Source organism: Ambystoma mexicanum, chromosome 1p (assembly GCF_040938575.1).
Source record: "Ambystoma mexicanum isolate Mex_15411 chromosome 1p, UKY_AmexF1_1, whole genome shotgun sequence".
Lineage (NCBI taxonomy): Eukaryota > Metazoa > Chordata > Amphibia > Caudata > Ambystomatidae > Ambystoma > Ambystoma mexicanum.
In genome coordinates this window covers 48,601,584-48,628,466 of record NC_090921.1, presented here as the reverse complement: position 1 = coordinate 48,628,466, position 26,883 = coordinate 48,601,584, and the positions used below count along the sequence as shown (strand labels likewise).

Below are 26,883 nucleotides of genomic sequence, written 5' to 3'. Positions count from 1 at the left end.
GGTTTCTCTTCCCCAAGTTTAAAATAATATAATCTAAACAAAAGAGGTCTTGAGGCTCTGTTCCAAAAACAACACAAAAAGCTCACCTACTCTCAGTGTTTCCTTCCTCAAAACTGCAAATAATAGAATCCAAACAAAAGATGTCCAGAGGCTCTATTCCCAAGACAACACAAAAAGGTCACCCAGTCTCTGGGTACCCTGCCCCAAGACTTCAAATAATTGAATCAAAACAAAAGGGGTCTTGAGGCTCGGCCCCAAAACAACACAAAAAGTTCTCCCAGTCTCAGGGTTCCCTTTCCCAAGATTTCAAATAATAGAATACAAACAGTGTGCACCTCTGGCTCCAGAATGGGTCAGCATGGCTCCCATCAGTGCCTCGCCTCTCTCTTCTTTCCTTGCAATTTACCTCCCTTGTATACACCTGTTCTGCATAAAAGGGTTGCAGATGTGAGTCATTTCTCTTAATTGCCTGACCATAGTTAGGCTTATTAGTGGGACATGCCTGGTCTTTGCAATGTTACTTCTCTGAGGCCCTCTTCATTGTCTCAGTACCAAAGTGGTGTTTCAGCACGCTGTTGTTCATTACTCTAAGTCGCCTCTTCCTCGTCCCAGTACTGTTAAATGTCATATGAGGGAAAGTGAGGGGAACGGACCTACAATAGCCCATAAAGGTGGGTGAAGGGTCAGGTTTGTCATCTATAGGAAAAGGAGGGTAACATATCTTGCCCAAGGGTTCCCCATATTTAGCCCTTTTTGCCCTTTCCCTCGTACGTCTAGACTGATAGTATCTCATACCCTTTTCTCGATCAATGACACATGGAGAACAATATCCCATTATTGTACTTAGAATAGAGGGTTCCTTTTGGAAAGAAAATAGGAAATACTGTGTCTTGCCTGAGTATGTCTCTCTCGCAGTCCCCAGGAACCCTCCACCCAGATGACCCTTCCTCGCTTCTCCACCCCCAAGGTCTGGATCCAAGAGCGATGGCATTTCCCTGGCCACCTGTGCAGAAGATCCCAAGGGAGTGGAAGTGAGAACACCCTCAGGTTTCCCACACAGTGCACAAATACATCTGCTACCATAAACAGGTCCTTATCAGACAATGGCTGTAAAGTGTCACAGAACGCGATTTTAGAAGAAAGGGATTTGTAATCCTTTTAACAGCTTTGATTAAGTGCCGTATGTGAGCTGGAATTCCACTCTGTGCTGTCTCAAGCAGCTGGCATTGTGACATCACAACTGAAGAGTAATTACTGATTACAGAGCACTAGTAACATCATTTTCTTATTAACGGTCAGTAGTGATGTCACAACTAGCCTGTAATAAGAACTTTATTTACAGTTGTTCATAGTGGGATTGGAAAAATCCAATCCATGCATTTCAGTAAATCTCACTATCTCCGGCTCCATTTCTGATAACAGAGAATTCATATTTTGAGTTTTCCTAAATGAGCCAAATGAGTACCGCTCATCCCAAACAGGGCAGCGTTTCAGCTCTGAGTGCTGAAAATAAAATGCAGCTGTGCCGCTAGAACACACAATTTACCGGTTAAATCATTAGACACGTTGTCTGTGACACAAAACCCTGTTTAGAGCGTAACCATAACTAACGACGTAGCTAGTGAAAGGTCACAGATAAAAACATGGCTCTGCCTTGCCTGAGAACCTGAAATATGGTCACATGGGACACCAGTTACCAGGCAGTTCCTGAATGTGTTTGATGAAGCAATCTACTACGAGCAGAGAGTTTGTCACATGGGAGGGAGAGCGGAATTATACAAGCACGAGATGTGGATGTAGCGGGGTGATCTTTTACTCACCTTATTGTGAGACAGGTGTCGGCAGGCACACAATATACATCTTATGCCTTAACTCATATCCTGCCCCACCTCTTACTAGTCTCCAAACGCTGCTCCCCTGGGTTCTAGATTACCCTGAAGAGCCTGACCCAGCTCTTAGCTGTCTCCAAACGCTGCTCCCCTGGGTTCCAGATTACCCTGAAGAGCCTGACCCAGCTCTTACCAGTCTCCAAACACTGCTCCCCTGGGTTCCAGATTACCCTGAAGAGCCTGACCCAGCTCTCACCAGTCTCCAAAAGCTGCTCCCCTGGGTTCCAGATTAACCTGAAGAGCCTGACCCAGCATTTACCAGTCTCCAGGCGCTACTCACCTGGGTTCTAGATTACCCTGAAGAGCCTGACCCAGCGCTTACCTGTCTCCAGACACTGCTCCCCTGGGTTCTAGATTACCCTGAAGAGCCTGACGCAGCTCTCACCAGTCTCCACATGCTGCTCCCCTGGGTTCTAGATTACCCTGAAGAGCCCCGCTGAAAATGTGGTGAAGGTAGGAAAAGTCAGAAGGTCAGGGCAGGATCCCCAAACATCCCTAAGGGAAAAGACACACGCATAATGTAACTGGCCCACAAAAGGAAAGGCGGACACAGGAAGGCAGGTGTACAGTTCTTTTAGTTACATGTTCATTTATACTTTTCACTTCCAGTACCAGCAGAGATTTATTACAAAACGGGAAATCCCAAGACACTATAAACAAATTAAACTAATACTAAGTAGCTGCGTATCTAAAGATTAAAACAACACAAAATAAATGAGTCCTTTCCAACAATAAAAATATACAAAAAGTCTGTAAAAAATATATACAAAGTCCTTAAAGTGCACTGTACAAAAACTGTATCTATGCACGTTAGTTCAGAGGCAACCTGGCCAGGGCTGTTTCAAGGTCTTTGCTGATGCTCTCTTAATGTTCTCTGGGTCGTGACACACTCTCTCGAAATGGTCCTGGCAGGAAGACGTAAGGCAGACAGCAGGTAACAGCAGCAGCGATGTGTGGGCTCCAAAGTTTTAAAATATAAATGAGCTGCTGATATTTAAGTCTGCTTAAATGGAGATGAGTAGCACTGCAGACAAATGATACAGAGGAAGTCTCAACTGTTTCTGTTCCCTTTTTATTGCAGGTGGTGGCAAGCATGATGCTCGTAAGTACCACTTTAAATACTCATGCTATTTACTAGGTTTTGATTTGCTCTTGGACTGGAAACCAGTGAAAGGTTCAACGTTACGATGAGGACATTGGGGGACATCACAAGTAGGGCAGTATTCTGGCAGTATATCCGATGGGATATCGTCCAATGCAGATAGTGTTACCACAACCAGGCCCGGTGCGCTATTAGCGCCAGATCCTGAGTTGTGGTGGGGCGGTAAGTCCCCATTTATATTCGGTCCATTGGACCCAATGGGGCATTTTTGGTGCAATTGCTGCGGTAATTGCGCCGAAAATGAGCGGGAAGTCAGCAGATTTACCTCCAGCTCTGAGCTGGGGGTGAATCTGCTGACTTTCCACCCAACTCCTAGTTGTGCAGAGACGTAATGCGGCAGTGATAGCATTACCGCCGTATTTTTACTACTCCGCCCAACTTGTGATGGGCCCATTGTTAAGACGGATTTCTGAACTCTGTCCTGGTGGCGCAGAAGTTCAGAAGGCCAACCTAATTACTTGGAACAGGGTAACCTCTGGACGAGCCAGACCAATCAAGGTAGCGATCGCGGCGGTCAAGACTAGGTCTCAAGAGGGGTGAGGGTGACTGAAAACCCGCAATGAGCACACAAAGCAAGATCACTTACAAACTACTCCAAACAGTTGTTATATTAAAAATATATACACATTTATTTCAAGGCCTTTAAAACAATGACCGTAGCGAGAAAATCACAATATAACAATATTAAACCAACACATACCATATAAACACAATATATATACAAATACGACAGTCGCAAGTGTTATATGCACGAAATGTGTAGTCCACCTAAAAGGGAGGGAAAACAGGCAGTGCGAAATAATGCTTAGACCCAGTTCACCTTCAGAGGCACCTAACTAGATGGAAGTCAGAGCCCTGCGAAGAGTGGAGCCTTGTGCTCAAAAGTACCTGCACACGCTGGTGCCAACGGGCAAAAGGAGAAGCTCTTCGAGGGAAATCAGGCAGTTCAGTTTAGTGCACAAAAGAAGAAGAACAAGTTCAGCGACTCAAGCGCAGCCTCCACAGTGGGCAGAAGCAGAGCGCAAGTACGGAAAAGGGTGCTGTTTGACACAGCGGGGAAAAGCAATGGGCTCCTGCAGGAGGGCGACCAGATCCTAGCTATGCTACTCACCGGTCCCCGATGCAAGCAGACCCAGGCTTCTCCGCGTCCGTTTCAGTAGCTGGCAGGTTCAGAAGAGCAGGGAACGCCTCGTCATCGTGTTGAGTAAAAAGACGTCCCAATCGAAGAAACCCGCACAGTTTGTTACCACAGCAGGGCAACGGAGCGGCCGTGTGTATCTGAGCCAAAGGTACACTACTCACTTCAGACCTGGGAACGCCAAGTGTACGAAGCGTGTGAGAGTGACAAGGACTCGAAATACTACACAACCTGGCGGCGGTTACAGAGCAAGACTCCCGTGTAAGCTGGTCAGTCTACTGGATGGCCCAGAGACGCTTCCGAAGGCTTACTGGCAGGAGATGGTGAAGATGCCGAGAATAGCTGTTCCCGCTATTCCAAGGGTCGAAGTACCAGTACAGGCCTTCTGGTTCGATCAAAGGTGAAAAGGGTTTCACAAGGCGACAGCAGTGCAGAGGAGAAGTCCTTCAGCGGGTCACCAGCGATTCCTCGGTCCAGCCTCGTGGTTGCAGGATACTTGGCTCCTGTATTCCTTCGTTCGTGAGAACTCAGGAGATCGACATGGTAGTGGTGTTTCCAGCACCCTCTTATCCACGGTTCCCTTCGTGCCAAAACGGAGGGGACCCAATGGGAGATCCGCTCATCAACACTCACACCATTCGTGGACCAATCACGGACCACGGTGGTCCCAGGCATTCACACCACCCTAGACTCTCTGGCACCCAGGATGTGTATTGGGACCAGACATCCCAGCCCACATCCTGGAGGCACACAAAAGACATGTAGAAGCCCGCGAAAGCATCCGTGTTTCGCGGGAAAGTACATGTCCAAATAAGGAAGGCCCCGGGTCGGCTCGACCTGGGGAAGGTGAAGGGAGCAAGACGATCGGCAGACAGGACAAAGGAGCCTCGTGGTCTGGCCATTTTGGGAGCCAGGCCACCATTTTGGGTTAAGCGCGAGAAACGCGCTTAGAACGCCAAAAGGAGCTCAAAACACAAGAAACGATCGCTGCCACCATTCCCGTCCCTGAATCACTTGCACCGATCAGATACAATCCTAAACGAGTATCTAGGGCCTGTAGAAGGCTAGAGACCCAAGAGAGCTGTAACTTAGCTTACAGTGCCCTCTTGTGTCATGTTGCACGAAAGCCGCAACATGATAAAAGAAACTACGGGAAACAGCGTTCCCCGGTACTGACTGTTTTAAGGGCATGTCAGTTTCCCCATAAGAAAGGAGCGAAAGCCCAGAGGAGTGCGGCAGAAGGCTGCACTTCTCTGGCAAAGTCAAGAACAAGGTGAAAAACAACAGCAAAAAGTTTAGGGGTTGCCACATGGAAGGAAAATTACCTACAATTACGAAATCTTTCCTAACACCCATCATCTTTAAGGAATTACATTGGAAACACTGCCTTATTAAGACACTATTTTGCAGCTGTGTGTAGCCTGCAGTCTGTTAACGCAGCTTACACGCAGCTTACGTTTCAAAACATAAATGAGCTGCTGATATTTGAGTTTGTTTAAACGACAATGTATATCTAGATCTGTGTACAAATGATACAGAAGAAGCCTCACCTGTTTCTATTCCCTTTTAATTGCAGGTGGCGGCCATGGTCCTCGTAAGTACTCTAAATAACCTTGATGTTTAATGGTTTTGATTTGCTCCTGTACTGGAAACCAGTTCAAGGTTCTGATGCGGACATTATTTTCAAGTGTCTTGCTTTTCACTAGCACACCTCTGCAAAGTCCAGTGCTTACCTACAATTACGAAATCTTTCCTAACACTCGCCCCTCCCAGACTATGGACAGGGGGAACTAATCCACCCCTGGATGAGTCTCTTGTTCAGGTCGGTTAAACATTCTGGACAACCCATCAGCATTGCTATGTTGGACACCTGGCCTATGCTCAATAGTGAAGTCGAAGCCTTGTAGACTTATGGACCACCTAAGCAACTTTGGATTCTCCCCCTTCATGTTCATTAGCCACTTTAACGGCTTATGGTCAGTTTGCACAGTGAAGTGGGTCCCATAGAGGTAGGGCCTCAGCTTCCTTAGTGCCCACACAACAGAGAAACATTCTTTCTCTACCGTGGACCATCTGAGCTCGCTGTCCTTAAGCTGGCGGCTAATAAAAACAATAGGGTGTTCCTTACCCTTCTCATCTACTTGTGATAGTACAGCTCCTATCCCAGTGTCAGAGGCGTCCGTCTGCACGATAAAAGGTCTTTGATAATCAGGGGCCCTGAGGACAGGGGCCTGGCACAAGGAGTCTTTTAAGCCATTGAAGGCCTTCTCACACTCGTCGGTCCAAGTTACCTTCTTGGGTTTCTTCGGAGATGTGAGGGCAGTCAGATGGCCAGCTATGGTGCCATAGTCTGCCACAAAATTGCGGTAATACCCCGTGAGTCCTAAGAAGGCTCTCACTTGGGTTTGCGTAGTGGGGGTAGGCCAGTCTTGTACTGCTTGTACTTTACTGGGAAGAGGCTGTATCCTCCCTCCACCTACTTCATGTCCAAGGTAAACCACTGAGTCTTGTCCAATCTGGCATTTGCTAGCCTTTATGGTCAGGTGTGCTTTCTGAAGAGCCTGGAGCACAATCCCGAGGTGTTTCACATGGTCTTCCCAGGTGGCACTGAAAACTGCTATATCGTCCAGATATGCAAGACAGAATTCGTCCAACCCATTCAACACATGATTCACAAGCCTCTGGAAAGTGGCAGGTGCATTCTTCAATCCGAACGGCATTACCCGGAATTGGTAAAGGCCGTCTGGAGTAGAAAATGCTGTCTTCTCCTTGGCATGTTCTGCTAAAGCTATTTGCCAATAGCCAGCAGTGAGGTCAAACGTGCTGAGGTACTTGGAGGCACCCAAAGTATCCACCAGCTCATCTGTTCGAGGCAAGGTGTGTGCATCTGTCTTGGTGACAGCATTCAGAGCCCTGGAATCCATGCAGAACCTCAATTCAGAAGTGCCTGCCTTTGGAACCAAAACCACAGGGCTGGACCAAGGACTACTAGCGGGTTCAATCACCCCAAGGTCTAACATCTTGTTGACCTCGGTCTTAATATAAGACCGTACTTTGTCTGACATCCTGTATCCCCTACTTTTGGTAGGTACACTGTCTCCTGTGTCAATGTTATGTTTGCACCAAGGTGTCAAACCAGGCGACTGTGAAAACAGGGGGGAAAACTGCCTAAGCAAACTTTTCACCTCAGCCTGCTGATCAGAAGTCAGGTGAAGGGCCACTCGGACACCCTCAAAGGAGCTATCTGAAGGACCGCTTTGGAACAGGTCGGGGAGAGGTTCAGACTCCTCTTCCTCAACATCTGAAGCCAGTAGCAGTGCTGCGATTTCGACTCTTGGGACGAAAGCCTTCAGCCTATTCACGTGAAAGACTTTTGGAGCCTGTCCAGGCCTTCCAAGGTCCACTAAATAGTTGACCTCACCCAGGGGCTCCACCACTGTGTAAGGGCCTGACCATTTGTCCTGTAAAGCTCGAGGCCTTATGGGATTCATGATCAGGACTTGCTGACCAGGTGTAAAGTTGATGAGGGAAGCTTTCTGGTCGTACCAATGTTTCACCAGCGCTTGTCCTGCCTTCAATTTATCACTAGCCAAGCCCATCAGAAGTACCATCCGTTTTCTGAGCCCTAGCACATAATCAACTACGTTGGTAGTAACAGGGGGAGTGGGCATCTCCCATCCCTCTTTGATGATGGCTAAGGGTCCCCGTACGGGATGACCGAACAGAAGTTCGAAGGGGCTGAAGCCAACACCCTCCTGTGGTACCTCTCGGTAGGCAAACAGTAAGCATGGTAAAAGAAGATCCCATTTTCTTCTCTGAGGTTCTTCCAGAGCCCCAATCATGCTCTTTAACGTTCTGTTGAAACGTTCCACCAGACCATTGGTCTGGGAGTGGTATGCAGAAGAGAACTTGTAGGTGACCCCACATTCTTTCTACATAGCCTGCATATACTTCGACATAAAGTTGCTGCCACGATCCGACACAACTTCTTTAGGGAAGCCAACCCTAGTAAATATGCCAAGTAAAGCTTTTGCAACTGACTTGGCAGTTACAGTTTTCAATGGGATGGCCTCAGGATATCTGGTTGCATGGTCGACCAGCACCAGGATAAACCTATTGCCTGAGGATGTTTGCGGGTCAAGGGGACCAACGATGTCGATCCCTACCCTTTCAAATGGTACCCCCACAACTGGAAGCGGTACCAACGGAGCCTGGATTGTCACGCCAACCTTACCAGACAACTGGCAGGAGGCACAACTCCTGCAGTGACTTTCTACTTGCACCCCCATCTTGGGCCAGTAGAAGTGCATGGATAACCTTTTCTTGGTCCTCTTCATACCAAGGTGACCAGCAAGGGGAACTTCATGCGCCAACTGCAGGAGGAAGGGCCTAACAGCAAGGGGAACCACCAACCTCCTATGGTCTCCTTCTGTAGACTCTGTGGGCTCACTATACAGGAGTCCACCTTCCCAATAAATCCTATGCGTCCCAGGAGGTTCACCCTCAAGCTGGGAGCAGGCCTGTCTCCTTAGGCCTTCCAGAGATGGGCACTCACGTTGGCCTTTACTGAATTCGTCCCTATCAGGACCTCCTTCAACTAACAAGTCTTTTAGTTCAGGATGATCGTTGGGGTCAAATACTTCAGGCATCCCCACCTCCTCGTCAGGCCCGGGCGATTGAGCAACTTCCTCCACCGCAGTGGTAGGCGAGCTCGGGGGAATATTCTCTTTCCCTCGTCTTGACTTGTCGACTCCTTTCGCCTTGGGTTTCCCCTTCGGCTGGGGCGGCGTATTGGGCTTGGCCAATGCTCCCCGTGCTTGAGACCGTGTGTAGGGTCTTTCGGCAGTGTCTCCTACGAGCCCTAAAGCTCTGAGATCATTACCTAACAAGACCTTTCCCGGGACGTTTCTCTGAATGCTCACTGGAATCCTGACTGCTGTACCATTTAAAGTAAGATTTACAGGTATTACTGGGAACATACAGAGGGGGCCGTCAGCCAACTTAGTGGGCATCAGAGTAGCTCTGGCAACTTCCTCTGAGTCTACCAAGGTAGAATCCACTACAGTGCGACTGCACCCACTATCCCTAAGAGCTAGAGTATCCACTCCACTGATCAGCACACTGTCTTTAAAGTAGTGCTTGGTATTATCCGGAATCCTAGCATAAGCCTCTGCGACTTTAGGCTCCCAGGAACCCAGGGACACTAAAACTACCTCAGCCTCTATCCCGCTGGGAAATGAGTCTGAGGAGAAGGATGCTCCTGTAATCTCTTCTTCCTCGTAGGAGGAGAAGGCCAGATTAGCGGAGTGGACCCCCAAATGTCTAACCTTACAACGGGGATCCCCCTTCACGTGGTCAGTTGCTCCACAAGCAAAACAAGATCCATTGGGTCTGTTTACATAGGGAGGCTTATTGTAACCAGAGTTCTGTTTCGGAGGCTGACCTCCACTACCCTGTGAGTTCTCTTGTGCCTTACCCTTGTTTTTCTTTTTGTGGCCCTTATAGGAAGAAGATTTAGCAGATTCTCCACCCTCCATATCTTTGGACTTTTTCCCTTCCTCCTGCTTACCAGGATGAGTTTTGTCCTTATGGGACACTCGATGTGACACCCATAAGTCGGCTGCAATGGCCAACTTCTTAGGATCTATCTCCTTCGAATCGGCCAAATGCTGCTTAATCTCCGGGGAAGAAGATGCAAAAATGTGTTCCAGCATGACAAGATTTATCATGCCTTCGAAAGTAGAAACCTTATAACCTTCGACCCAGCCAGTTAAGTTTTTCAAGGATTCAGTGACATAAGATACCCAAGTACCACCTTCCTTCTGAAACGTTTCAAATATTGGGCCGGAGTCTTCCCAAACTTTAAAAAGAGAGTTTGCTTTAACATTGCGAAATCAGCTCGCTCAGCCTTCGACATTTCCATAATGGCACTACAGCCAGAATGGGGCAGTCTGCTGAGTAACCAGGCAATCTTATCAGCATTGTCAACTTGTTGAACTTCGCATGCATACTCAAACGCATTCAGCCAGTCCATAATGTCATTCCTTTCCTCATATACACTGAGCAGATCTTTCGGAAACCGTGGATGAGAGGAGGCCCCAGACCCATGTCCAGGACCCTTGGACCCATTTGCAAACTGAAGCTTGGCCAGTTCCAACTGGTGATCCCTGTCTTTTTGTTTTTCTGCCTGTTCGATTTTTAGTTTGGCTATGCTGAATTCAAGCTCCTGCTGCCTAAACCGCAGCTCTTGCTTCTTGAATTCAAGCATAGCCTCCCCATCAGCACTGGCAGAGGAAACATTAGACATCTCGTCCTCCCTGTCCTCGTGGTCGCGATGGATCAGTGCAGCGGCAGAACCGTCGGTTCTACCAGTGAGAGCAGCCCCACCACCTTCCGCACTGTCCTCAGAAGTTATAGCGTCAAGCTGCGCTTCTTGCCACGCCACGATTCTTTGGATCATTTCCAATTTCGTGCCTTGAGAGGAAACACCTCTCTCCCCACACATCTTTTTCAATGTTTCTGATTTGGAAGCATTTAAAGTTAACAAGGTATTTGTTTCCATACTGTTAGATAGGACTATGGCCTTAGTTATACTACAACAATTCACTACGTGTCCTGGTTGGAATAACCTGAAATGCCTTAGTTCGTGCGCAACACTGGATACCTTCAGTCGTATCCCACCGCTGTACACCAATTTGTTAAGACGGATTTCTGAACTCTGTCCTGGTGGCGCAGAAGTTCAGAAGGCCAACCTAATTACTTGGAACAGGGTAACCTCTGGACGAGCCAGACCAATCAAGGTATCGATCGCGGCGGTCAAGACTAGGTCTCAAGAGGGGTGAGGGTGACTGAAAACCCGCAATGAGCACACAAAGCAAGATCACTTACAAACTAATCCAAACAGTTGTTATATTAAAAATATATACACATTTATTTCAAGGCCTTTAAAACAATGACCGTAGCGAGAAAATCACAATATAACAATATTAAACCAACACATACCATATCAACACAATATATATACAAATACGACAGTCGCAAGCGTTATATGCACGAAATGTGTAGTCCACCTAAAAGGGAGGGAAAACAGGCAGTGCGAAATAATGCTTAGACCCAGTTCACCTTCAGAGGCACCTAACTAGATGGAAGTCAGAGCCCTGCGAAGAGTGGAGCCTTGTGCTCAAAAGTACCTGCACGCGCTGGTGCCAACGGGCAAAAGGAGAAGCTCTTCGAGGGAAATCAGGCAGTTCAGTTTAGTGCACAAAAGAAGAACAACAAGTTCCGCGACTCAAGCGCAGCCTCCACAGTGGGCAGAAGCAGAGCGCGAGTACGGAAAAGGGTGCTGTTTGACACAGCGGGGAAAAGCAATGGGCTCCTGCAGGAGGGCGACCAGATCCTAGCTATGCTACTCACCGGTCCCCGATGCAAGCAGACCCAGGCTTCTCCGCGTCCGTTTCAGTAGCTGGCAGGTTCAGAAGAGCAGGGAACGCCTCGTCTTCGTGTTGAGTAAAAAGACGTCCCAATCGAAGAAACCCGCACAGTTTGTTACCACAGCAGGGCAACGGAGCGGCCGTGTGTATCTGAGCCAAATGTACACTACTCACTTCAGACCTGGGAACGCCAAGTGTACGAAGCGTGTGAGAGTGACAAGGACTCGAAATACTACACAACCTGGCGGCGGTTACAGAGCAAGACTCCCGTGTAAGCTGGTCAGTCTACTGGATGGCCCAGAGACGCTTCCGAAGGCTAACTGGCAGGAGATGGTGAAGATGCCGAGAATAGCTGTTCCCGCTATTCCAAGGGTCGAAGTACCAGTACAGGCCTTCTGGTTCGATCAAAGGTGAAAAGGGTTTCACAAGGCGACAGCAGTGCAGAGGACAAGTCCTTCAGCGGGTCACCAGCGATTCCTCGGTCCAGCCTCGTGGTTGCAGGATACTTGGCTCCTGTATTCCTTCGTTCGTGAGAACTCAGGAGATCGACATGGTAGTGGTGTTTCCAGCCCCCTCTTATCCACGGTTTCCTTCGTGCCAAAACAGAGGGGACCCAATGGGAGATCCGCTCATCAACACTCACACCATTCGTGGACCAATCACGGACCACGGTGGTCCCAGGCATTCACACCACCCTAGACTCTCTGGCACCCAGGATGTGTATTGGGACCAGACATCCCAACCCACATCCTGGAGGCACACAAAAGACATGTAGAAGCCCGCGAAAGCATCCGTGTTTCGCGGGAAAGTACATGCCCAAATAAGGAAGGCCCCGGTTCGGTTCGACCTGGGGAAGGTGAAGGGAGCAAGACGATCAGCGGACAGGACAAAGGAGCCTCGTGGTCTGGCCATTTTGGGAGCCAGGCCACCATTTTGGGTTAAGCGCGAGAAACGCGCTTAGAACGCCAAAAGGAGCTCAAAACACAAGAAACGATCGCTGCCACCATTCCCGTCCCTGAATCACTTGCACCGATCAGATACAATCCTAAACGAGTATCTAGGGCCTGTAGAAGGCTAGAGACCCAAGAGAGCTGTAACTTAGCTTACAGTGCCCTCTTGTGTCATGTTGCACGAAAGCCGCAACATGATAAAAGAAACTACGGGAAACAGCGTTCCCCGGTACTGACTGTCTTAAGGGCATGTCAGTTTCCCCGTAAGAAAGGAGCGAAAGCCCAGAGGAGTGCGGCAGAAGGCTGCACTTCTCTGGCAAATTCAAGAACAAGGTGAAAAACAACAGCAAAACGTTTAGGGGTTGCCACATGGAAGGAAAATTACCTACAATTACGAAATCTTTCCTAACACCCATCATCTTTAAGGAATTACATTGGAAACACTGCCTTATTAAGACACTATTTTGCAGCTGTGTGTAGCCTGCAGTCTGTTAACGCAGCTTACACGCAGCTTACGTTTCAAAACATAAATGAGCTGCTGATATTTGAGTTTGTTTAAACGACAATGTATATCTAGATCTGTGTACAAATGATACAGAAGAAGCCTCACCTGTTTCTATTCCCTTTTAATTGCAGATGGCGGCCATGGTCCTCGTAAGTACTCTAAATAACCTTGATGTTTAATGGTTTTGATTTGCTCCTGTACTGGAAACCAGTTCAAGGTTCTGATGCGGACATTATTTTCAAGTGTCTTGCTTTTCACTAGCACACCTCTGCAAAGTCCAGTGCTTCTAGGAGCTTTCTCCAGGTGTAAAGAATCCTTAAACCAGGAGAAAGTACGTCCTTGGAATAGGAGTGCTTTAACAGAGAAAAGCAAATGATATTTTATTTGAGATGGTATGTCTTTGGCTGCCAAGGAGTCCCAGTCTTTACAGAACAACACCAGAGATTGATGAAGGGATAGGAAAGGTCTTTATGGCACGATTAGGGCCTCCTATGGTCCATTGGGCGTCTACTTTCTTTCACATGCGTCTGTGCCTCTTATATCCCTGTGTTAATGGCGCACCTTGAGTTTCTGGTTATGCTCTTGACAGATGATTACTGCTTGTTCATTTAAATAACAACTCAATAATTGCCCCCCTACGTTTCAAGCTAAAATCCCCCTTCGCATTGGACTACCTGCTCCCTCACCTCATCCACCAGGATCAGTATTAATCCTGGGGTGATCCATGCAAAGCTTGTGGGAATTAAGCCAAAGTCAACCCTACATCCAACCTGCCTAATAGTGGTGCTGGGCCCTGGGTTATTGCCATTGTCTTCTAGATCTCAACACTGCCTACAGCTGCCAGCCAGTAAAAGTAACCAGGCCTACGGGAGGGTACACACCCTCGCTGAGCAGACATGGCCACACTAAAGATCATGAGTTAAACATCAGGCTAAATAGTCACCCTGCCACTGCACAGTGTCTTCCCCTGAGGCCTTGGCTAAGCCTATCCCGGGTAAACTCTATTCGGACCCCTGTAACTGCAGAAGGGCTATAAAACATGTGACTCACATCACTTTACTACTTTGATATCGATATACTGGGTCTCACTGTAACCTGGCTCACTGATAGCTTTGCTGCTGCTATTCATAACAGTGTCCCAATAAATGACAAACATCATGTAAGTAACTGGGGTGTGTGAAACAAGAAGTCAGAATTGACCTCCTGGTCTTGACACTGATGTCCTGTCCTACAGGATCCTTGAAAGTTTATATCTGGGATTATGGACCCCCAAACCTATGTTCTAAGGATATTCCAAGTGACCGAGGAGTTCTGTCACAAAATAGAGGAATAATGCAAAAGCCTGAGTGTCTTTATAAGGTCATGGAACACAGAGGGGACCTGCAATATGGTTTTTACGTATCGTAGGGGGCATTTTATTCCTTAGGATAGAGGGCCATACACTGGGCATCATAACAAGTTTGGAGGTGTGGTAAGAAGGTGGTGGTAATTCCATTATCACCAATTCTTTGTGTGGTGACGGAATTACTGCTGCTTTTACCGTACCGCAAAATTACGAGATTGGCCTTGAAGTGGAGGATTTTTCTGCAGTGTAATGCTTGAGGTAAAGCCTCCACTTCAAGGCCAGATTTACTGTGGTGGAACTACCGCTCGTGGTCAATCCGTCAACATCCCCATGGAGTCCTCTGGATCTGAAAATGGGAACCAACATGGCCATTCCAGCACCTGGAATCCTGTGATAAATCCACAGAACCTAGATGTTATATAATGGTAACCGATGTTCGCAATAATTCAACAGATTTACTGCTGAATTACCACCAAAGTAAGACTCAGGTCCACTGGTATCCCCTTTAATAAGTGTCCTCGCTTTATGTATTCTTAGAGATTTTCCAGGTGCTGATACATAGACTCAAAATTCAACCTGTTTGTATTAATAAACAAATAATGTGCAGTTTCTAATGATTGCAGAAAAATAGTTTAAGCAGTTTAATCAAATGTATTTAAAAAAGCAATCGCATGCAGATTCAGGCTCCCGTGTGTAAAACTCTAGCAGTAATGAAGGCATCATGAAGTACAACACAGACAACAGACTTCAAGTTCAAACAAATAATATATTTATTAACTTAAATGTCAGGATGGTTGAAGGCCTAAGTTGCCCTATGCTAAGGTGGGATTTCCCTAATGGAACACAACTAAAGAAAGTCTGAGTCAGAGAGTTCAATTTAATAGTCTGTCTGTATTCAAAACCTAATCTTGCCCTCACAACTACAACAAACAAATGTGTGAGGATGTCAAAGTCAAAGTGTAGAGGGCTTGCTCTGTGTGTGTGTGTGTGTTTGTGTGTGTGTGTGTGTGTGTGTGTGGATGCGTCTTCTGTGGAATGTAGAATGTATGTAGATTCTGGAATGGAAGGAGCTGATGTCAGTGAGAGACGGTTGTGTAGGCCGAGGAGGTTGGCTGAATACTAACCGGCCTATATAAGACTTTCCTGAGTAGTGTCTTGTAACAACACAATCTTGAAGTCTGATGCCTCATACGTCACTTGGCGACAACGTTGGGCATGGGTGAATGATCAAGATTGGGAGTATGTTGAGAGGAGTGGGGCTGAAGCACATTGTTTTTCACTGCATTGCTGTACTGGTGTTTCGCCCTTCGAGTTGAGCAGAGGGAGACGGGTGAGTTGTAAGTTATGTCCCCGATGGATGAAAAGAGCAAGGTGGACATGAGACAGTATTTTGCAAGCGAGGAAGTGTATTGAAGAGAGACAAGTAGTAAGCAAAAGGAACTATGACAGAAAAACGACTGTCAGAGTGAGCTGTGTGGGGATTGGTGATGTGGTGAGAGCCAAGTTACCTGCACATTTAAGAGACGGTCTGTTGAAGTGGTCCAAACCCTGTCGAGTGATGAAAGTCTTTCATAATGAGGTTATGACGGAAGGTGGGAGGGCGTGGAACATGAGAAGAGTGGCGCGAGTGGAAGAGCATGAAAGCTCTGAGCTGGTGTGTGAGGAGAGGATGAGCAAGACAGGAGGGTGGACAACAGACTGAGGTGGGGTGTGATATAAGAACCAGAGAAGTGGTTGGTGGAAACAGGTAATCCATAAGGAAGGGGAGAATTGCAGGGAGGTTTGCGGATCATGATATGGACGATGTAAAATTGTGATGAAGTGTGCTGCATAGAAGTCTGTGTCCTCTGTGTGTATGTGTGAAGGGGTAGGTGTGTAGAGGGCTTGCTGGGTGTATATTTGGGTGTGCCCTAAAATGTAGAGTGTACGTAGGTTCTGGAATGGATGGAACTGATGTCAGTAAGAGACGGTTGGGGAGGCCGGGAAGGATGGCTGAATACTAATGTGCCTATATAAGACTAACCTGAATAAAGGCTAGTAACAGGATCCTGAAGTCTGATGCCTCATACTTCACTAAGAAACTGTGTTAAGGTTCCCAGATTTTTCCAGCTCACACTCTTCTCTCAGCTCCCCTTTCCCAAGCATAAGAAAGTTTCATAAAAAAGAGTTTTAAGGTTTTACCTTTGTACATTTCAAGGCAATATATTTCAAGGTCAAATGTAGGGTTTCCCGACCTCAAGTTTCAAATAATATAATCCAAACCAAAGAGGTCTTGAGATAAGAAAGTTCCATAAAAAAGAGAGTCTTAAGGTTTACCTTTATCCATTTTAAGACAATATAGTTCAGAGTCAATCTTGGGGTTTCTCTTCCCCAAGTTTCTAATAATATAATCAAACAAAAGAGGTCTTGAAGCTCTGTTCCCAAGACAACACAAAAAGGTCACCCACTCTCAGGATTTCCTTCCTCAAGACTGCAAATAATAGAATCCAAACAAAAGAGGTCTTGAGGCTCCGTTCCCAAGACAAGACAAACAGGTAACCCAGTCACAGGGTTCCCTTCCCCAAGACTTCAAATAATAGAACCCAAACAAAAGAGGTCTTGAGGCTCCGTTCCCAAGACAACACAAACAGGTTACCCAGTCACAGGGTTCCCTTCCCCAAGACTTCAAATAATAGAATCCAAACAAAAGAGGTCTTGAAGCTCTGTTCCCAAGACAGTACAAAATGGTTGCCCAGTCTTGGGGTTCCCTTCCCCAACACTTCTAATAATGGAATCCAAACAAAAGAGGTCTTGAGACTCCGTTCCCAAGACAACACAAAAAGGTTGCCCAGTGTCATGGTTCCCTTCCCCAAGACTTCAAATGATAGAATCCAAACAAAAAAGGTCTTTACACTCTGTTCCCAAGACAACACAAAAAGGTTGCTCAGTCTCAGTGTTCCCTTCCGCAAGACTTCTAATAATAGAATACAAACAAAAGAGGTCGAGAGGCTCTATTTCCAAGACAACACAAAAAGGTCACCCAGTCTCAGAATTCCCTGCCCCAAGACTTCAAAGAATTGAATCCAAACAAAAGGGGACTTGAGGCTCGCCCCCAAAACAACACAAAAAGGTCACCCAGTCTCAGAGTTCCCTGCCCCAAGACTTCAAAGAATTGAATCCAAACAAAAGGGGACTTGAGGCTCGCCCCCAAAACAACACAAAAAGGTCTTCCAATCTCAGGGTTCCCTTCCCCAAGACTTCAAATAATAGAATGCAAACAGTGTGCATCTCGGGCTCCAGAATGGCTCAGCATGGCTCCCATCAGCACCTCGCCTCTCTCTTCTTTCCTTGAAGTTTGCCTCCATTCTATACACCCGTTCTGTATAAAAGGATTGCAGATGTGAGTCCTTTCTCCTCATCGACTGACCATAAATAGTCTTATTAGTGGGACATGCCCGGTCTTTGCATAGGTACTCCTTGAGACCCTCTTCCTCGTCTCGGTACCAAAATGGTATTTCAGCACTCTGGTGTGCATTACTCTCAGTTGCCTCTTCCTCGTCCCAGTACTATTAAATGTCATATGAGGGAAAGTGAGGGTAACGGACCAACAATAGCCCATAAAGGTGGGGGAAGGGTCTTGCCTAAGGGTTCCCCATATTTAGCCCTTCTTGCCCTTTTCCTGGTACGTCTAGAGTCATCGTGTCTCATACCCTTTTCTTGATCAATGGCACTTGGAGAACAATATCCCATTACTGTCCTTGGAATAGAGGGTTCCTTTTGGAAAGAAAATGGGAAATACTGTGTCTTGCCAGAGTATGTCTCTCTCCCAGTCCCTAAGTACCCTCCACCCAGATGGCCCTTCCTCACTTCTCCGCCCCCAGGGTCTGGATCCAAGAGCGATGGCATTTCCCTGGCCACCTGTGCAGAAGATCCCAAGGGAGTGGTAGTGAGAACACCCTCAGGTTTCTCACACAGTGCACAAATACACATGCTACCATAAACAGGTCCTTATCAGACAATGGCTGTAAAGTGTCACAGGACGCAATTTAAGAAGAAAGGGATTTGTAATCCTTGTCACAGCTCTGATTAAGTGCCGTATGTGAGCTGGAATTCTGCTCCGTGCTGTCTCAAGCAGCTGGCATTGTGACATCCCAACTAAAGAATAATAACTGATTACAGGGCACTAGTGACGTCATTTTCTTATTACCGGTCAGTAGTGATGTCACAACTAGCCTGTAATAGGAACTTTATTTACAGTTGTTCATTGTGGGATTGTAAAAACCACTACTGCACAATCAATGCATTTCAGTAAATCTCACTACCTCCAGCTCTATTTGTGATCACAGAGAATCAATATTTTGAGTTTTCCTAAATGAGCCACATGGGTACCGCTCATCCCAAACAGGGCAGCTTTTCAGTCATGCGTGCTGAATATAAAATGCAGGGGTGCCGCTAGAACCCATGATTTACAGGGTAAATCATTAGACACGTTGTCTGTAACGCAAAACCCTGTTTAGAGCGTAACCATAACTAGCGGCGTAGCAAGTGAAAGGTCACAGATACAGACATGGCTCTGCCTTACCTGAGAACCGGAAAAATGGTCACATGGGACACCGGTTACCAGGCAGTTACTGAATGTGTTTGATGAAGCAATCTACTACGAGCAGAGAATTTGTCATATGGGAGGGAGAGCGGAATTGTACAAGCACGAGATGTGGATGTAGCGGGTTGATCGAATTACGCTCCTTATGGTGTAGGCAGGCACACAATATACATCTTATGCCTTAACTCATATCCTGCCCCACCTCTTACTAGTCTCCAAACGCTGCTCCCCTGGGTTCTAGATTACCCTGAAGAGCCTGACCCAGCTCTCACCAGTCTCCAAACGCTGCACCCCTGGGTTTGAGTTTACCCTGAAGAGCCTGACCCAGCTCTCACCAGTCTCCAAATTCTGCTCCTCTGGGTTCTAGATTACACTGAAGAGCCTGACCCAGCTCTTACCAGTGTCCAAACGCTGCTCCCTGAGGGTTCCAGATTACCCTGAAGAGCCTGACCCAGCTCTCACCAGTCTCCATACGCTGCTCCCCTGGGATCTAGATAACCCTGAAGAGCCTGACCCAGCTCTTACATGTCTCCAAACGCTGCTCCCCGAGGGTCCAATTGATCGGTAGCCGAAATAGAGTCTTGAGATGAGAAGAGTGCCCAGGAAGCCCTGCGATCCCTTTTAACCAGAACTCGTAGCATTAGCTCTGCATCATTTTGAAGCAAACTAGATTTTCTTGCTATAAAATAGTTTTTCTATTTTTGACGTATAGATTTAATCTTAGCTTTTTTAGTGACCTGGTCAATATCAAGGTGTCGAGTTTCTCTGATAAGTTTGCGGACATGGATCTTTTCTCTAGCCAGCTCCTGATCAAACCTGTGGACATGATCTGTTTTGGAGTTGCCCCTTCTGAGTGTATCGTGAAGACGACTATGAAGAACATTCAGAAAGCTTACATACTGTTGAATATTAAAAACCACTTGTTTCCACAGGAGAGAGTATGGTTCAGAAAAGAAAGGAGTTGGTCATTGAAAAGATAATTATTAACCGGCGACCAGTGTACCCCAGCACCTTGTCCCAAAGTTTTTAGATTTCATGGACCCCCAGAGGGCAGCTTTTTAGTTGAAAGACAAAAGGAAATAGACAGAGACCCATGATCACTCCAAGGGTTGAAGAGTAACTGAACTTCAGAGGAGAGAGGAAGCAAGGAATGATCTACAAAGACATAGTCTATAGACGAAGTTGACAGGCCTATGTGCCAAGCAGGGCAGAGAGGGTGGGTAGAGTCAAAAGTACCATTCAGACATATCAAGCCCACCGATTCCAGAGAGAGATTCCAAAGTCTGCCCAAGGCATATTTTTGGCCCCTCCGGTTATCATCCTCCAGATCCTGTACCAGGTGCCCGTAATCGGCATCAGACGATATAGAACAGTCAGAGTTCAAATCACCTGCCAAAATCACTTTCCCCCTGATATTGACAAATCTCCAGGCTAAAATCAAATCCGTTAGGCTTTCTTAAAAGGACTCGAGAACAGCTAAGCCATGATGCCAATAGATGTTATCAAGAGAATATTAACCAAACCCTCTCTGGAGACGGTCTCCACTGCCAGAATCCCAAATGGTGTATCCGAGATAGCCACGCTCCTAAGGCCAAGAGAAGCTCTTAACTCAATAAGTAGTCCCCCTGATGCTCTCATCAGTCTCCACACGCTGCTCCCCTGGGTTCTAGATTAGCCTGAAGAGCCTGACCCAGCTGTTACCAGTCTTCAAACGCTGCTCCCCTGGGATCCAGATTACCCCGAAGAGCCTGACCCAGCTCTTACCAGTCTCCAAACGCTGCGTCCCTGGGTTCCAGATTGCCCTGAAGAGCCTGACTCAGCTCTCACCTGTCTTCAAACGCTGCTCCCCTGGGTTCCAGATTACCCTGAAGAACCTGACCCACCTCTCACCAGTCTCCAAACACTGCTCCTCTGGGTTCCAGATTACCCTGAAGAGCCTGACCCAGCTCTTACCAGTCTCCAAATGCTGCTCCCCTGGGTTCTAGATTACCCTAACGAGCCTGACACAGCTCTCACCAGTCTCCAAACGCTGCTCCCCTGGGTTCTAGATTACCCTGAAGAGCCTGACGCAGCTCTCACCAGTCTCCACATGCTGCTCCCCTGGGATCTAGATTACCCAGAAGAGCCTGACCAAGCTCTCACCAGTCTCCAAACGCTGCTCCCCGAGGGTTCTAGATTACCCTGAAGAGCCTGACACAGCTCCCACCAGTCTCCAGATGCTGCTCCCCTGGGTTCTAGATTACCCTGAAGAGCCTGACCCAGCTCTTACCAGTCTCAAAACACTGCGCCCCTGGGTTCTAGATTACCCTGAAGAGCCTGACCCAGCTATTACCAGTCTCCAAACACTGCTCCCGGAGGTTTCCAGATTACCCTGAAGAGCCTGACCCAGCTCTTACCTGTCTCCAAACGCTGCTCCCCGAGGTTTCCAGATTACCCTGAAGAGCCTGACCCAGCTCTTACCTGTCTCCACATGCTGCTCCCCTGGGTTCTAGATTACCCTGAAGAGCCCCGCTGAAAATGTGCTGAAGGTAGGAAAAGTCAGAAGGTCAGGGCAGGAACCCCAAATACCCCTAAAGGAAAGACACACGCATAATGTAACTGGCCCACAAAAGGAAAGGCGGACACAGGAAGGCAGGTGTACGATTCTTTTAGTTACATGTTCATTCATACTTTTCACTTCCGGAACCAGCAGAGATTTATTACAAAACGGGAAATCCCAAGACACTATAAACAAATTAAACTAATACTAAATAGCTGCGTATCTAAACATTAAAACAACACAAAATAAATGAGTCCTTTCCAACAATAAAAATATACAAAAAGTATGTAAAAAATATATACAAAGTCCTTAAAGTGCACTGTACAAAAACTACATCTATGCACGTTACTTCAGAGACGACCTGACCATGGCTGATTCAAGGTCTTTGCTGCTGCTCTCTTAATGTTCTCTGGGTCGTGACACACTCTCTCGAGATGGTCCTGGTAGGAACACGCAAGGGAGACAGCAGGTAACAGCAGCAGCAATGTGTGGGCTCCAAAGTTTTAAAATATAAATGAGCTGCTGCTATTTAAGTCTGCTTAAATGGAGATGAGTAGCACTGCAGACAAATGATACAGAGGAAGACTCACCTGTTTCTGTTCCCTTTTTATTGCAGCTGGTGGCAAGCATGATGCTCGTAAGTACTCACTTTAAATACTTGTGCTATTTACTAGGTTTTGATTTGCTCTTGGACTGGAAACCAGTGAAAGGTTCAACGTTACGATGAGGACATTGGGGGACATCACAAGTAGGGCAGTATTCCGGCAGTATATCCGCTGGGATATCGTCCAATGCAGATAGTGTTACCACAACCAGGCCCGGTGCGGTATATTAGCGCCGGTTCCTGAGTTGTGGTGGGGCGGTAAATCCCCATTTATACTGGGTCCATTGCACCCAATGGGGCATTTTTGGTGCAATTGCTGCGGTAATTGAGCCGAAAATGGGCGGTAAGTCAGCATATTTACCTCCAGCTCTGAGCTGGGGGTGAATCTGCTGACTTTCCACCCAACTCATAGTTGTGCAGAGCCGTAATGCGGCAGTAATAGCATCACCGCCATATTTTTACTGCTCCGCCCAACTTGTGATGGGCCCATCATCTTTAAGTCTCTGAAGTAGGAATTACATTCTAAACACTGCCTTAGCTAGACACTATTTTGCAGCTGTGTGTAGCCTGCGCTGCTGCTATTTAAGTCTGCTTAAAGCAAGAAGAGTGGCACTGTGTACAAATGATACAGAGGAAGCCTCACCTGTTTCTGTTCCCTTGTAATTGTAGCTAAAGACCCGATTCGTAAGTACTCACTTTAAATACTCTTGATGTTCAATTGATTGTGATTTTCTCTTGGACTGGAAACCAGTTAAAGTTTCCGATGAGGACATTATCTTTAAGTCTCTTGATTTAGGAATTACATTGGAAATACGGCCTTAGTTAGACACTATTTTACAGCTGTGTGTTGCCTGCAGTCTGTTAAGGCAGTTTACGTTTCAAAACATAAATGAGCTGCTGGTATTTGAGTCTGCTTAAACGACAATGTATATCTAGATCTGTGTAAAAATGATACAGAGGAAGCCTCACCTGCTTCTATTCCCTCTCAATTGCAGGTGGCGGCCATGGTCCTCGTAAGTACTCACTTTAAATAACCATGATGTTTAAAGGATTTTGATTTGCTCTTGTACTGGAAACCAGTTCAAGGTTCCAATGTGGACATTATTTTCAAGTGTCTTGCTTTTCACTAGCACACCTCTGCAAAGTCCAATGCTTCTAGGAGCTTTCACCAGGTGTAAAGAATCCTTCCACCAGGAGAAAGTACGTCCTTGGAATAGAATTGCTTTAACAGAGAAAAGCAAATGATATTTTATTTGAGATGGTATGTCTTTGGCTGCCAAGGAGTCCCAGCCTTTACAGAACAACACCAGAGATTGATGAAGGGATAGGAAAACTCTTTATGGCACGATAAGGGCCTCCTATGGTCCATTGGGCGTCTACTTTCTTTCACATGCGTCTGTGCCTCTTATATCCCTGCGTTAATGGCGCACCTTGAGTTTCTGGTTATGCTCTTGACAGTTGATTACTGCTTGCTCATTTATATACCAACTCAATAACTGCACCCCTATCTTTCAAGCTAAAATCCCCCTTCACATTGGACTACCTGCTCCCTCCCCTCATCCACCAGGGTCCCCATTAATCCAGGGGTGATCCATGCAAGGCTCAGTGGGACTAAGGCCCAAGTGACACCTACATCCAACCCGCCTAATAGTGGGGCTGGGCCCTGGGTTATTGCCATTTTTCTAGATCTCAACACTGCCTACAGCTGCCAGGTAGTAAAGCTAACCAGGCTTAACACTCAGCTACACCCCCTCGCTTAGCAGACATGACCACACTAACCATCATGGGTTAGATATCAGGCTAAATAGTCAATCTGCTACTGCACAGTGTCTTCCCTTGAAGCCTTGGTTAAGCCTATCCCCCTATCCCGGCTAGACTTTATTCGGACACCCGTAACTGTGGTAGGTCTATAAAACATGTGACTCATATCACTTTACTACTTTGATATCAATATACTGGGCCCCACTGTAACGTGGCTCACTGATAGCTTTGCTGCTGCTATTCATAACAGTGTCCCAATAAATTACAAACATCATGTAAGTAACTGGGGTGTGTGAAACAAGAAGGCAGAGTTGCCCTCCTGGTCTTCACACTGATATCCTGTCCTACAGGATCCTTGAAAGTTTATATCTGGGATTATTGGCCCCTAAACCTATATGCTAAGGATATTCCAAGTGACCGATGAGTTCTGTGACCAAATAGAGGAATAAGGCCAAAGCCTGAGTGTCTTTATAAGGTCACGGAACACAGAGGGGACCTGCAATATGCTTTTTTACGTATCGTGGGGGACATTTTATTCCTTAGGATACAGGGACATACACTGGGCATCATAACATGTTTGGAGGTGTGGTGACGGAATTATTTCTGTTTTTACCGTACCGCAAAACTACGAGATTGGCATTGAGTGGAGTATTTTTCTGCAGTGTAATGCTTGTGGTAAAGCCTCCACTTCAAGGCCAGATTTACTGTGGTGGAACTACTGCTCGTGGTCAATCTGTCAACATCCCCATGGAGTCCTCTGGCTCAGAAAATGTGAACCAACACTGCTATTCCACCACTTGGAATCCTGTGGAAAATCCACAGAATCCAGGTGTTATATAATGGTAACCGATGTTGGCAATAATTCCCCAGATTTACAGCTGAATTACCACCAAAGTAAGACCGAGCTTCACTGGTATCCCCTTTAATAAATGTCCTCGCTGTATGTATTCTTAGAGATCTTCCAACAACAAATGTGCAAGGATGTCAAATTCAAAGTGTAGAGGGCTTGGTGTGTGTGTGTGTGTGTGTGTGCGTGCGTGCGTGCGTGCGTGCGTGCGTGTGCGTGTGTGTGTGTGTGTGTGTGTGTGTGTGTATGCATCTTCTGTGGAATGTAGAATGTATGTAGTTTCTGGAATGGAAGGAGCTGATGTCAGTGAGAGGCCGAGGAGGATGGCTGAATACTAACTGGCCTATATAAGACTTTCCTGAATAGTGTCTTGTAACAACACAATCCTGAAGTCTGATGCCTCATATGTCACTTGGCGACGACGGTGGGCATGGGTGAATGATCAAGATTGGGAGCATGTTGAGAGGAGTAGGGCTGAAGCACATTGTTTTTTCACTGTATTGCTGTACTGGTGTTTCGCCCTTCGAGTTGAGCAGAGGGAGACGGGTGAGTTGTAAGTTATGTCCCCGATGGATGAAAAGAGCAAGGTGGACATGAGACAGTATTTTGCAAGCGAGGAAGTGTATTGAAGAGAGACAAGTAGTAAGCAAAAGGAACTATGACAGAAGAAAGACTGTCAGAGTGAGCTGTGTGGGGATTGGAGATGTGGTGAGAGAAAGGTTACCTGCACATTTAAGAGACGGTCTGTTGAAGTGGTCCAAACACTGTCGAGTGATGGAAGTCTTTCCTAATGCGGTTTTGATGGAAGGTGGGAGGACGTGGAACATGAGAAGAGTGGCGCGAATGGAAGAGCATGAAAGAGCATGAAAGCTCTGAGCTGGTGAGTGAGGAGAGGATGAACAAGACAGGAGGGAGGACAATGGACTAAGGTGGGGGTGTGATATGAGGACGAGAGGAGTGGTTGGTGGAAACAGGTAATCCATAAGGAAGGGGAGAACTGCAGGGAGATTTGCGAATCATGTTATGGGATAATGTAAAATTGTGAGGAAGTGTGCTGTGTCGAAGTCTCTGTCCTCTGGGTGTATGTGTGAAGGGTGTATGGGTGTTCCCTAAAATGTACAGTGTACGTAGGTTCTGGAATTGATGGAACTGATGTCAGTGAGAGACTGTTGGGGAGGCCGAGGAGGATGGATGAATACTAAGGGCCTATATATCACTTTCCTGAATAAAGGATATAACAACAGCTCTCACCAGTCTCCAAACGCTGCTCCCCTGGGTTCCAGATTACCCTGAAGAGCCTGACCCAGCTCTTACCAGTCTCCAAACGCTGCTCCCCCGGGTTCCAGATTACCCTGAAGAGCCTGACTCAGCTCTTACCTTTCTCCAAACGCTGCTCCCCTGGGTTCCAGATTACCCTGAAGAGCCTGACCCAGCTCTCACCAGTCTCCAAAAGCTGCTCCCCTGGGTTCTAGATTACCCTGAAGAGCCTGACCCAGCTCTTACCAGTCTCCAAACGCTGCTTCCCTGAGTTCTGGATTACCCTGAAGAGCCTGACCCAGCTCTTACCAGTCTCCAAATGCTGCTCACCTGGGTTCTAGATTACCTTGAAGAGCCTGACCCGGCTCTTACCAGACTCCAAACGCTGCTCCCCTGGGTTCCAGATTACCCTGAAGAGCCTGACCCAGCTCTTACCAGTCTCCAAACGCTGCTCCCCTGGGTTCCAGATTACCCGGAAGAGCCTGACCCAGCTCTTACCTCTCTCAAAACGCTGCTCCTATGGTTTCCAGATTACCCTGAAGAACCCTGCTGGGAATGTGGTGAAGGTAGGAAAAGTCCGAAAGTCAGTGCAGGATTCCCAAATACCCCTAAGGGAAAAGACATACGAATAAAGTAACTGGCCGACAAAAGGAAAGGGGGACACAGGAAGGCTGGTGTATGGTTCTTTTAGTTACATGTTCATTCATACTTTTCACTTCCGGTACCAGCAGAGATTTTTTACAAAACGGGAAATCCCAAGACACTATAAACAAATTAAACTAATACTAAGTAGCTGCGTATCTAAACATTAAAACAACACAAAATAAATGAGTCCTTTCCAACAATAAAAATATACAAAAAGTCTGTAAAAAAT

The 26,883-nt window shown here is 46.9% G+C and overlaps 1 long non-coding RNA gene across 6 annotated transcripts in view; it reads left to right on the top strand.

Annotated features, from left to right (window-relative positions):
* The window catches only part of LOC138565979 (uncharacterized), a 195,560-nt gene that overhangs the window by 140,221 nt on the left and 28,456 nt on the right, over positions 1-26,883 (top strand). Inside the window, exons 6-10 of one of the 6 annotated variants that reach the window (XR_011301757.1) lie at positions 2,971-2,991; positions 5,766-5,783; positions 13,206-13,223; positions 22,157-22,177; positions 22,814-22,831. This is a non-coding gene — a long non-coding RNA (uncharacterized lncRNA). Of the gene's footprint in view, positions 1-2,970; positions 2,992-5,765; positions 5,784-13,205; positions 13,224-22,156; positions 22,178-22,813; positions 22,834-26,883 lie in introns of those variants that run through there. The other 5 variants (XR_011301753.1, XR_011301764.1, XR_011301762.1 and 2 more) reach the window with 5 other exon arrangements.